At 42.7% G+C, this 13,658-nt stretch overlaps 1 pseudogene; it reads right to left on the bottom strand.

The window, feature by feature from the left end:
- Positions 1-470: 470 nt before the first annotated feature.
- Positions 471-2,085, bottom strand: LOC129557949 (chromodomain Y-like protein pseudogene; annotated as a pseudogene).
- Between the last annotated feature and the right edge of the window lie 11,573 nt (positions 2,086-13,658).

The raw sequence follows: 13,658 nt of genomic DNA, 5'->3' as shown, positions 1-13,658 counted from the left end.
TCTCTGAGGCTTTGGACCTCTTAGAGATAAGGCACACCGCAGATCTTATCATTTGTCTCTGTTTGGGGCAGGGATGGTGACGTTCGCTAACACCTCTTTCTTTTCTCCTAGAAGGAAATGAAACAAGGAAAACAAACATTATGTGAGACTTTTCTGACATCCAATCTAAGAAAAGACAATTTCCTCTAGAGTACTAGCAGAAGATAACAAAAATCTCGAGCTTCAAAGAGCAGCCCAGAGCTCACCTTTATACTTTTACACTTCTGTGTGTATTAAGTATAAAATATTGGTGCTTGAACAAACGACTTTTGTACTTATTTATTATAAGGTTACAGTACTTAAAAACGGCTTGACAATAAATAGCTTGGCTGTTCTCAAGTCCTGCTTCCCAGTGGGAGCTCCGGGCGAGCCTGGCCCAGGCTGTGAGGTCTGGCACGGTGTAGCCCTGGTGAGGTCGTGCGGCCCCGCCATCAGAACTCGTCGATCTTCCTCTGCAGATACTTGAGCATGGAGTCTATGCCCTGTGCCAAGCCCCAGATCTTCTGCACCACATCGCATTCCAGCTCGTTGGCCTGCTCCAGCTGCAGCCTGATGTGGCAGCACACAAGGGCCTTTGATTCCTCAAGCATGACGGGGTTGCAGGAGGCGAGCTCTTTGATGCGGACCATGACCTCTTGGGGGAAGGTCCCAGGCCAGAACACCTGGGAGACCAGTCCTTTGCCGTAGGCCTCCTGGGCCGTTAACTTCCACCCGGTGAGCAGCATTTCATTCGTGGATGCTCCTCCTATAACCTTGGGGAACGTGACAGAGGATCAGCTGCCTGGACTCTGTCCGAAGGTGGTATAGGGAGTCTGGAACCACACCTTGCCATTGGCCCAGACCACATCACAGAGAGGCATGATGGATGCTCCTAGCCCAGTGGCCTGTCCGTTCATGGCTACAATAATCGGCTTCTTGAACTGAATGATAGTGTTCACGAAGTTTCTGATGGCCTGGGCCATCCTAGTGCTCTCCCTCTTGTGGTCGTCTGTCAGGCACCATATGAAGTAGCTGAAGTCCAGACCGCAGCAGAAGACGTTTCCCATGGCGCTAAGCAGTACCAGCTTGCTGTTGTCGGCCACAGCCCTGCTCAGTGCACACTGCAGCTGCTGCATCACCGCTGGGATGAGCGAGTTGTGCGCGGACAACTTGGTGGACAGCATGATGTGGGTGAAGCCGTCCTCCTTCCGCACCAGGATATCCCAGTACCTGTAGGTGCTCTCCCTCTGCCACACGCTGAAGCACAGCCGCTTGTCAAAGGGCTGATCTTGGCTGTCCTCGCTGAACTCTCTCTTGCCGGCCGTCATGCCCCTGGCCTATGTCTGCAGGGTGGTGTTCCTGTTGGCCATCATCGCATCCCTGAACAGGGAGGTGCCTTTGCTGTTCACGGCCAGCCCCTTGGCCAAGACCGCTATCTCAGGCTGGACGCCTGTGGCACCAGTGGGTGTATCAGGGGCCGGCTCCCAATCCGTGCCCGCTCAGCCCTTAGGCCCAGCATTGCCCCAACCAGCACTGAGGCTGGCGAGTCCTCCGGCCCCTGCTCACGGGGTACGGTTTCTCGGGGCTCTCGTCCTGAAAGCCATCCACTGAGCTCCTTCTCTTGATAGGGCTCTTGGGCACGAACATCTTGTTGCCCCACCAGGCCAGGTCCATGTTTTTGCGGGGAGGCAGGCTCCACGCGGGGCTCTTCCAGAACTTCTGGATCACAGCAAACAGTGGGCTGCTTTTGGCCTTGTGCTCCTTGCCCACTACTAGTGCTCTGGGGGTGGCCTTGGAGAAGCTGCTCTTGCTGCATCTGGACATCTGCTTCCGGGCACTGTTCTGGGAGGTCCCCTTGGTTCTGGCGAAGCTGCCCTCCTTCAGTTTCTCGCTGGGGCACCAGTTGAAATCGTGGATGTACTCCTTGCAGTTCACCAGGTGCTGCTCTGGCTCCCAGGTGTCCTCGCTGTCTTAGCCTATACACCGAACCAAGTATTCTGTCTTCCCTTTCTTGGTTTTCCTTTTGCCAAGGATGCTTTCAGCATCGTACTGCTCCTCTGAGGCCATGGCAGGGAGCGGTGAGTGCGGTGTGGGGCAGGCACGGCCGCGAGGCCCTGGGCAGGCAGTGGCCCATACTTTGCTCCAGTCGGGTCCTGGGGAAGCTGCTCTTCCTGCTCTGTGCCCCGCTGTGCAGGGAGGGTGGGCCGGCGGGCGCTCATTCCTGTCACTGCGGGATGCTGCCCACGTCTGTGCAGGCGCAGCTACAGAGCAGCGCCCTCCGAGGCACACTCTTCAAAGAACCTTGAAGACCATTTCATTCTGGACCACCTATCAGTAGACTTCCATCCCACATCTTTTTCTCAGTGTTCACGTAGCTCTCATCAGTGTTCTAGGTTCCAGTGTGCAATAGCTGTCTTCAGACATTGAGAATAAACTGTATAAACGTGTCCTTTCTCCACTTGGAACTACCTTTTTCTAATTTTTAGACACTCTGTGATTTGCTCCAGAGGCCCTGAGCAGCTCTCTCTATATTCCTCCCCAGGGGGACATACCCTTATGATTTATAATGTCAGCAAGTCACTTCCACAGGCAATGGTGGCCCTGGCAGAGCATTGACAGCACACAGCCCCGACCTGACACCTCTAGGAGAGGATGGGTAGAAACTCAGATGGTTGGGTGGGATCAAAGAGGCATTTTTATGCCACTGATGAGACCTCGAAGCTCACCTGCCAACCGCACCACCCCCGCCCTCACTCAACACGGACATGTCACACGTCAGGGGTAGTGAGTCTCCTCCAAACCTGGTTTCACAGACTCATTATTCAGGCTTTTATTCTTTTCTCTATCACAATTCACCATTATCTCATTTTTAATATCTCGCCTAAACTCCCTCCTTGAAAAGTAGGATGTACAAAGTGTCTGTGGAAACGAGAATCATTTTCCTTTCTTCAGAAAAGCTGGTCTTAAGGCACATTTTAAACCATTTAATTCCTTGTCACCTACAAGAAAACTCCCATCCCATCACATTTTCGCACTCTTCAGGTAGCTCATCTCAGTATTTTCGTTTCTAGTCTGAAAGCCCTGTCTTCAGGCTGTGAGAATGCACTGTATACATTTGCCCTTGATCCACTTGGAGCTTTCTTTTCTCATTTTGATAAGGTGCAGCGGTCTGCTCCAGAGACCCTGAGCACTCCTATATATACAGCTCTCCAGGGAGCCACACCCTTCTGCTGTATGAGGTCAATAAGACAGGTCCGAAGCCAGTGGTGGCCCTGGCTGAGGCTTGACATCAAAAAGCCCTATGGTGACAACACTATGGGAGGTTGTGGAGAACTTCAGATTGTTTGCTGGGATGATAGAGGCATTTTCCATGCCCCTTAGGAGCCCGAGCAACTCACCTGCCATTCTCATCTCTCTCTAACCCCACACTGATGTGTCACATGGTAGAGGTAGTGTGTCTCCTCAAACCTGGGTTTACAGCCACACTAGTAATGCTTTTATTCTGTTCTCACTCACCATTCACTATTATTTAGATTTTAAGAACTTGCCTAAAATCCCAACTTGATAATAGTCTGTATTGAAGTTTCTGTGGAAAGCTACACTTGGGGTGGGCTTTTGCCAGTTTGAAGGTTCCAGAGGTCTGCTCACGAGGCCCTGAGCAACCATATATATGCCTCTCCCCATGGGGCCACACCCTTATTATTTTTTTCTTTTTTGAAAGAGTTAAAAAACCTTAGTTTTATTCAAACCGTTTTCACAGCTGAGTATTTATTCTATACAAAGGTAACAGATTGTACAATTTCCATATATATTTGAAACCACAGAACCAAAAAATTGGGCCCCACAGGTAGAAAAATACTGCATCGACCAAGGCAAGTAAAGGCAGATTTGCACTCTGTAAGCTCTTCGCGAGGCCAGGAGGTGGTCGGTTCGAAGTAGAAACTTCGAAACTGTATTAAAATATGGTTTTGATTTTATTTCACTCTTCATACATTCAATATGATTGCGCACTACTTGGGTGCAACCTCAAAAATGACAGAATGACCTTAGTTCATTTCCAAGGCAAACCACTCAAAATCACAGTTATGCTAGTCTCTGCCCTGAATTCTGATCCTGAAGAAGTTCAGATTCATCAGTTCCGTGAAGACCAAGAACACCTCCTTGAGTTAACAGCAAGTGAAAGATGTCCTTATCATCATAAGGGATTGGAATGCAAAAGGACAAAGTCAAGAGTTACCTGGAATAGCGAGCAAGTTTGGCCTTGGAATAAAAGATGAAGCAGAACAAAGACTAATCAAACTCTGTCAAGAGAATGTACTGGTCAAAGCAAAGATCCTTTGACAACCACACAAGAGATGGCTTTACACATGGACATCACCAAATGGTTCCTAATGGTATCAGCCTGATTATATAATCAGAGGGAGAAGTGTTTAAAGTTAGGGGGAAAAAAATCTGGAGCCCACTATGGATCACATCATCAGTAACAATCTGCCAAATTCAGAAGGTCAGGTGCACAACTACTAGGCCAGTCAGGGACTTAAAAATCAAATCCTCTATAAATATGCAGTGCAGATGGCAAAGAGATTCCAGGGTTTATATCTAGTAAACAGAACTACTCAAAAACCAGGAAAGGAGGTCTAAAATATTGTACAGCAAAGAGTGAGTGAAACAATGCCAAAGAAAAAGAAAAGTATGGAGGAGGACATAAAAATAGCTGAGGAAAGAAGAGCAGCAGAAAGCAAGTGGAAAAGGCAAAGGTACCCAAACAAAGTTCAGATTTCCTGAGAAGAGAAAGAAGATATAAAGCATTCCTACAGTACACAATGCAAAGATATAGAAGAAATCAAAAGAAAGAGAAAGACTAAAAAATACCTTAAAAAATCTGAATATATAAATTCAACATTTCATCCACAGGTGGGCTCAGTAAAGGATAGAAAGTTGAAAGGCCTAAAGGAAGGAAAAGAGATCAAGACAAGATAGAAAGCATGCAAAGAACTTTAGGGAAAAAAGATCGTACTGACCCAGATAACCAGGACACTGTGATGAATCCCACAGAGCCAGCCATTCTTGAGTGTGAAGTCAAGTGGGCCTTACAAAGCACTGCTGTCAACAAAGTTAATGTAGGTGATGGAATTCTGTCAGTGCTGCATAAAATTCCAAAAGTTGATGCTATGAAAGTGTGACACTAAATATGTCAGCAAATGTGGAAAACTTAGCAGTGGTCACAGGATTAGAAAAAGGAAACCATTACCCCAGTATGCAAGAAAGACGGTACTAAAGAATGATAAAAACCACTGCACAACGTCACTTGTCTTCTAAGCAGGTAAAGTTATGATCAAAATCCACTAAGCTTCTCTTCATCATTACATGAACTGAGGACCTCCAGATATTCAAGCTGTGTCAGACACATCAGAGGAATAAGAGTTGAATGGTCACCATTTGTTGGATTTTAGAAGTCAGAGAAGTGCTAAATTTCCTTTGATCACTCAGCAAATTTGTAAACTCAGCAGTGGCCACAGGAATGGAAATGGTCAGCATTCATTTCAATTCCAAAGAAAGGCAATGCCAAAGAATGCGGAAACTACCACACAAATGCATTCATCTCACACGTTAGTAAAGCAATGCTTAAAATTCTCTTAGCCAAGCTTCAGCAATATGTGAAACATGAACTTCTAGATGTTCAAACTGGTTTTAGAAGAGGTAGAGGAACCAAGAATCAAGTTGCTAATATCTGCTCATTCATCAAAAAAGAAAGATACTTCCATAGAAACATCTATTTCTGTTTTATTGACTATGCCAGAGCTTCTGAATGTGTGGATCACAATAAACTATGGCAAATTCTAAAGGGAATGGGAATACGAGGCCCCCTGATCTGCCCCTCGAGAAATATGTATGAAGGTCAGGAAGCAACATGTTAGAACAAGACATGAACAAGAGTCTACTTCCAAATAGGAAACGGGGTACATCAAGGCTGTATTTTGTCACCCTACTTATTTAAATTATACGCAGAGTACATCACGAGAAATGCTGGGCTAGAGGAAGCACAAGCTGAAAGCAAGATTGCTGGGAGATATTTCACTAACCTCAGATATGTACATGATACCACCCTCATGACAGAAAGTGAAGAAGAAATAAACAGCCTCTTGATGAAAGTGAAAGAAGAGAGTGAAAAAGTTGTCTTAAACTAAACATTCTGAAAACTAAGATCATGGCATCTGGTCCTATCACTTCATGGCAAATAGAAGGGGAAAAATGGAGATCAGTGACGTATTTTATCTTCTTGGGCTCTAAAATCACTCCAGATGGTGACTTTGGCTATCAAATTAGAAAAAAATATTTCTTGTCAGAAAAGCTGTGAGAAATCGAGACATGTGTGAAAAAGAAAAGATACCGGTTTGCTCAAAAACTTTCATATAGTCAAGTCTATGGTCTTTGAGGTATTCACATAGAGTTGATTGAGCAGGACCACAAAAGTGGCAGAACCCTGAAGAATTGATGCTTTTGAATTGTGGTATTGGAGAAGATTCTTGAGAGTTCCTTGGACAACAAGGAGATCAAATTAGTCAATTGTCAAGGAGATCAGCCCAAAATACCCAATGGATGTACTGCTAGTGAAGCTGAAGCTTTAATACTTTGTCCATCTAATGCAAAGAGACAACTCATTGGAAAAGACCCTGATAATGGGAAGTATTGAAGGTAGAAGGAGAAGCGGGTGACAAGAATGAGTATGTTGGATGGCATCACTGCCAATGTAATAGATATGAACTTGGGCAAGCTCCGGGAGATGGTGGTGCATATTGAGGCTTGCCTGATGCATTCCATGACATCACAAGGAGTCAGATATGACTTGGCCACTAAACCACAAAAGGGAGTGTCTTAATTGCATTCTTTCATCTTTATCTCTCAAGATTTTCCAGCAGGACCTATAAAGGATAATATAAATTCTCCATTGTATATTGTTGCCTCTTTTGTCATAGATTAGGTAAGCATTTGGACAAGAGATTATTTTAGGGTCTTCTATCTGTTACATTGGACTGTATTCCTTTTCTTTTCTTTTTGCAAGTTTCATCCTGTGTGGATTACTACAGTTTTGTATTACAGACTGAAAGCAGGAAACCTGATTCCTCTAGGTCTGTTTATTTTTCTCATGATAGCATGGCTATTCAAGGTCTTTTACATTTCCCAATAAGTTGTAAAAAAAAATTATCTAGTTCTGTGAAAAATGTCATTAGTAATTTCGAAGCAATTGCTTTGAATATGTAAACTGCATTTTGAGGCACAGCCACTTTCACAGTATTGATTCTCCAAGTCAAAGAGAATGTTATATCTCTCCATTTATTTTGTCACCCTTGATTTATTTCCTTCATGTCTCATTCAATTCAGTACACAAATCTTTCCCCGGGTTTATTCTCGGGAATTTTATTCTTCTTGCAGTGGTGACTGGATTCCTTTCTTAATTCGTTTTTGATGTCAGTGTATAGGAATGCCAAAGATTTCTGTGTGCTGATTTTATAGCCAGACAATTCCCTGAGTTCATGGAGTACTGCTAGTAATTATCTGGTTGTATGGTAGGATTCTCTGTGCATAGTATCATATCATCTGCAAACAGTGACAGTTTTACCTCTTATTTTCCTTTTCATTTGAAACTTTTTTCCTTCTTCTTCCACTTCTCTGATTGCAGTAGCTAGGTGTCCCAAGACTCTGTTGACTAACCATGGTGAATAGGAAGCATCTTTCACTTATTCATGAATTAGGGATCATGGTTTCAGATTTTTACTATAGAGAACCCTGTTTGTGGTGAGTTTACTCAAAAATGGCCTTTATGAGGTTAAAGAAGGTTCCCTCTATTCCCTCTTCCTCTACAGGTTTAATCATAACTAGGTGTTAAATTTTGTCAAAAGCTTTTTCTGAATCTATATCCTAAACAGATTCACCACCTCTCCTTTGAATACTTAGGTATCTTTCTGTTTGTTTTTTCCTCCTTTGGTCACATGATACAAAGAGTTGACCCATTAGATAGTGTCCTGATGCTGGAAATGATTGAAGGTAAAGGAGAAGTGGGTAGCCGATGCTGGGATGGTTAGATAACATCACTGATTCTATGGACGGAAATCTGAACAAATTGTGGGAGATAGTGAAGGGAAGCCTGGCAAGCTAAAGTCCATGGGGTTGCAAAGAGCCAGAGCTGACTTACTGAATGAATAACAACAAATGTTCTCCTTCTGTTCTTAACAGGAGTAGGTTTTCTTTTGTTTGTTTGTTTTGTTTTTGGACACTTCATTTTCTATCCCACCTCATCCGGTCTAGATTCTAATTATGTTACATTGGCTCCTTATCATGTTGAGATTCATCCACATTTTGCTGTTTTTATTGCTACCCACCTCGCCCAACATTTCTGTGATTTTTAACTCCAGATGTTTCATTGGTTTCTTAACCACCAGCATCCTAATATTTTCCTCAGATACACTGATGTTTCATTCTGTTCTGTTCATCTTGGTCTCACTCTGAGTGCATATGACATTTTTCTCTTTCCCTTGAGTTTTCTTTGCTGTTAATGTATATGAGACCTTATTTTAAATTCCTAATGAAGATTACTTTTACTTCGTTTTGCACATTCTTATGTGATTACTATTCCAGATTGACCTGTTTGATGCTCTTTGATATGATATGATATATTTTTCAGTTGAAATAAACAATCATATCATATGACTATTTCTGTTTATGATTTAATCACCGCTGTTCAGGATTAGAGGCCTGTATTTGAAAAATACAGCCTAAATAATGAAACAAGTAAGAAACAAAACTTAAACATATAAATCTTAATAAATTGTACATTTGAAAAGAAAATTATCTCTAAGAAAGGAGTGTATTGTTTGCAAGTTAAAACTGCCAACTTTGTCTACTCATCCCTAGATCAGTCCAAAACTATCATCAGCTTCTTTGAAAAGCATATTTTTAAATGATGATTAAGGCAAGTGTCAGACAAAAGAATGGACAAAGAATTAATCTGAAACATATACAAGCAACTCGTGCAACTCAATTCCAGAAAAATAAACGACCCAATCAGAAATTGGGCCAAAGAACTGAGCAGACATTTCTCCAAAGAAGACATACAGATGGCTAACAAATATATGATGATGGTCATTATCAGAGGTGCAAATCAAAACCACAATAAGGTACCATTCCATACCAGTCAAATTGGCTTCTATCCAAAAGTCTACAAGTAATAAATTCTGGACAGGTTGCAGAGAAAAGGGAAGCCTCTTACACTGTTGGTGGAATGCAAGCTAGCACAGCAACTATGGAGAACAGTGTGGAGATTCCTTAAAAAATAAAACTGCAATAGAACTGCCATATGACCGAGATTACACTGCCTGGCATACACACTGAGGAAACCAGAATTGAAAGAGAAAGGTGTACTCCAATCTTCATTGCATCACTATTTATCATAGACAGGGTATGCAAGCAACCTAGATGTCCATTCTTTGAAGATGAATGGATAAGAAAGCTGTGATGCATATACACACTGGAATATTCACTTCAGTTCAGTTCAGTCGCTCAGTAGTGTCTGACTCTTTTCACCCCATGAGTCTCAGCACGCCAGGCATCCCTGTCTATCACCAACTCCCAGAGTTTACACAAACTCATGTCCATCCAGTCATTGATGCCATCCATCCATCTCATCCTCTGTCGTCCTCTTCTCCTCCTGCCCCCAATCTCTCCCAGCATCAGAGTCTTTTGCAATGAGTCGACTCTTCACAGGACGTGCCCAAAATATTGGAGTTTCAGACTCAGCATCAGTCCTTTCAATGAACACCTAGGACTGATCTCCTTTAAGATGGACAGGTTGGATCTCCTTGCAGTCCAAGGGACTCTCAAGAATCTTCTCCAACAACACAGTTCAAAAGCATCAATTCTTTGGTGCTCAGCTTTCTTCAAGTTCAACTCTCACATCCATACCTGACCACTGGTAAAACCAGAGCCTTGACTGGATGGATATTTGTTGGCAAATTAACGTCTCTTTTTTAAATATGCTGTCTAGGATGATCATCACTTTCCTTTCAAGGAATAAGTGACTTAATTTCATACTGCAATCACCATCTGCAGTGATTTGGAGCCCAGAAAATCAAGTCCGACACTGTTTCCACTGTTTTCCCATCTATTTCCCATGAAGTGATGGCACTAGATGCCATGATCTTAGTTATTTGAATGTTGAGCTTTAAGCCAACTTTTTCACTCTCCTCTTTCACTTTCATCAAGAAACTTTTTAGTTCCTCTTCACTTTCTGCCATAAGCGTGATGTCATCTGCATATCTGAGGCCATTGATATTTCTACCGGGAATCGTGATCCCAGCTTGTGCTTCTTTTCGCCCAGCATTTCTCATGATGTATTCTGCATAACTTAAATAAGCAGGCTGACAATATATAGCCTTGACGTACTCTTTTTCATATTTGGAACCGGTCTGTTGTTCCAGTAGTAGAATATTACTCAGCCATTAAAATCAGTTCTAATAAGGTGGGTGAAACCAGAGTCTTACTTACAGAGTGAAGTAAGTCAGAAAGAAAAACAACAATAGCTTATTCTAATGCATATTTGTGGAATTTAGAAAAATGGTAATGGTAACCCTATATGCGAGACAGCAAAAGAGACACAGATGTAAACAACAGTCATAGGACACTGTGGGAGAGGGCGAGGGCGAGATGATATGGGAGAATGACATTGAAACATGTAAATTATCACATGTGAAAGAAATTTCCAGTCCATGTCCCATGCATGATACTGGGTGCTCAGAGCTGGTGCACTGGGATGACCCAGACAGATGGGATGGGAAGGGAGGTGGGAGCGAGTGTAAGGATGGGGAACACATGTACACCCATGGAAGATTCATGTCAATACATGGCAAAACCAATACACCACTGTAAAGTAAAAAAAAAGAAAAAAGAAAAAAAACTGCAAATAAAAAAGGCTAAGAACATATAAAAGCAAACAAGCAAAACGAAATTCAGAATTTTACATCAGGAGTACTAAATAACAACAGACAGGGGCATTTCTACTTTAGAGAAATTGTGGTTAGAGTAAAAATATTTTTCACTTTCCTTTTCTTGGTGAACAGTATTTGCTCTTCTGTAGTTGGAATGTTTTCATCAGTATCTCTTAAATCAGGGCCTATGGTTGCTCTTCAAGTGACTTATTGCTGAGGATTTCAAGGAGAAATGGAAAGAGGGGACCAAGATATATCAGAAGGAGTACAAAATCTAATATTAAGTGTAGACAAAATTGCACCACTTTGTATATAAATTTTTTAAAAAGTTTTTCTCACTTTGAATTAAGCCATTTGCTACCAAGTCACTCACTGTTTAAGTTTTACCCATGGAAATGGGATCTTCTCCTCTCACACCAGGAGTCTTTCATGTGACCAAAGGAAATTCTTTTCAGACTAAGGAGCTTTGTAAACAGATTAGTGGCCAGGGCTTATAGAACTTGAAGGGTGCCTATGAAAGAGAGCTGGGTGGGGCACTGTAAAAGACAGATAGTCTGGACACAGTCTCCCCAGCTTGCCATGCTTCATCTCTCTTTAAAAATTGGTCTTTTCTTGGGCTCCAGCTGGTCGATATCCACCTGAGAAGGTGTGCCAGTTGTAGACCCAGAAAACCGAGTGGCAGGGACAGGGGAGGCGATAAGTCACAGCGACCGCCCTCCCCAAACACCTGGTCACCTGAGCTGCTCAAACCGGGGAAGGCACAAAACACAGACCCAGCCAAGTCTGTGCTTTTGTGGAGTACCCTAGAAACTGAACTTGAGACGCTCAGACCTGGGAAGTGCATACAACCCAGCGCCGGCCTTGGACAGTTCCCGGCAGAGCAACCTAGAGCCTGTGCATTGTAGACTGGGACAACACACTCGCTGTGAGCGGGGGCAAACCCAGTGTGGCCGAGACTCTGCGAGCACTCCCCACAGATGCCAGAGATATTTGTCTGCAGCGTTCCTCCCTTCCCAGAACAGGACTGAAAAACTGACCCTTAAAAAGTGTCCACTCACCCCTTAGTATCAGGGAGGAAATTAGACACTGAAGAGACCAGCAAACAGAAGCTAAAACAGAGGGAACCATCTTGGAAATGACAGATAGAGAAGTCTAGAGACTACTCCAAGAATAAGAGCAAAAACCAGAGGCAAGAGGCTTAAGCCCAAATCCTGAGAACACCAGAGAACTCCTGACTTCAGGGAACATTAATTGATAGGAGCTCATCAAACGCCTCCATACCTACACTAAAACCAAGCACCACCCAAGGATCAACAAGTTCCAGAGCAAGACATACCACGCAAATTCTTCAGTAACACAGGAAAATAGCCCTGAGCTTCAATATACAGGCTGCCCAAAGTCACTACAAACCCACTGACATCTCAGAATTCATTACTGGACACTTCATTGCACTCCAGAGAGAAATCCAGCTCCACCCACCAGAACACCGACAAAAGCTTCCCTAGCCAGGGAACCTGGACCAGTCACCCGCCCAACCCCACACACAGTGAGGAAACTACATAATAAAGAGAACTCCACAAACTGCCAGAAGAGGGATAGGCCACCCCAAGCAAAACAATATAAGCAAGATGAAGAGGCAGAAAATACCCAGCAAGTAAAGGAACAAGATAAATGCCCACCAACACAATCAAAAGAGGAAGATTTAGGGAATCTACCTGATAAAGAATTTCGAATTTTGATGGTGAAAATGATTCAAAATCTTGAAAGCAAAATGGAGTTACAGATACATAACCTGGAGAAAGGATTGAGAAGATGGAAGAAAGGTTTAATAAAGACTTAGAGGAAATAAAAAAGAGTCAATATAAAATGAATAATGCAATAGATGAGATCAGAAACACTCTGGAGGGAACAAACAGTAGAATAACAGAGGCAGAAGACAGGATAAGCGAGCTAGAAGACAGAATTGTTGAAATAAACGAAACAGAGAGGAAAAAGGAATTAAAATAAATGAGGACAATATTAGAGAACTCTGGGACAATGTTAAACGCTCCGACATTCGAATCATAGGAGTCCCAGAAGAAGAAGACAAAAAGAAAGACCATGAGAGAATACTTGAGATAATAGTTGAAAACTTCCCTAAAATGGGGAAAGAAATATTTACTCAAGTCCAAGAAACCCAGAGAGTATCCAACAAGATAAACCCAAGGCGAAATACTCCTAGGCACATATTAATCAAATTAACAAAGATCAAACACAAAGAACAAATATTAAAACCAACAAGGGAAAAGCAGCAAATAACACACAAGGGGATTCCCATTGGATAACAGCTGATCTTTCAAAAGACTCTTCAGGCCAGGAGGGAATGGCAAGACATACTTAAAGTGATGAAAGAAAATAACCTACAGCCCAGATTACTGTACCCAGCAAGGATCTCATTCAAATATGAAGGAGAAATCAAAAGCTTTACAGACAAGCAAAAGCTGAGAGAATTCAGCATCACCAAACCAGCTCTTCAACAAATGCTAAAGGATCTTCTCTAGACAGGAAACACATAAAGGGTGTATAAATTCAAGCCCAAAGCAATAAAGAAAATGCAATGGGATCATACGTATCAATAATTACCTTAAACGTAAATGTGTTGAAAGCCTCAACCAAAAG

This window comes from Moschus berezovskii, chromosome Y, assembly GCF_049115385.1.
Source record: "Moschus berezovskii isolate FMDL1 chromosome Y, NW_MosBer_1.0, whole genome shotgun sequence".
Lineage (NCBI taxonomy): Eukaryota > Metazoa > Chordata > Mammalia > Artiodactyla > Moschidae > Moschus > Moschus berezovskii.
This window is presented reverse-complemented; position numbering and strand designations above follow the sequence as displayed.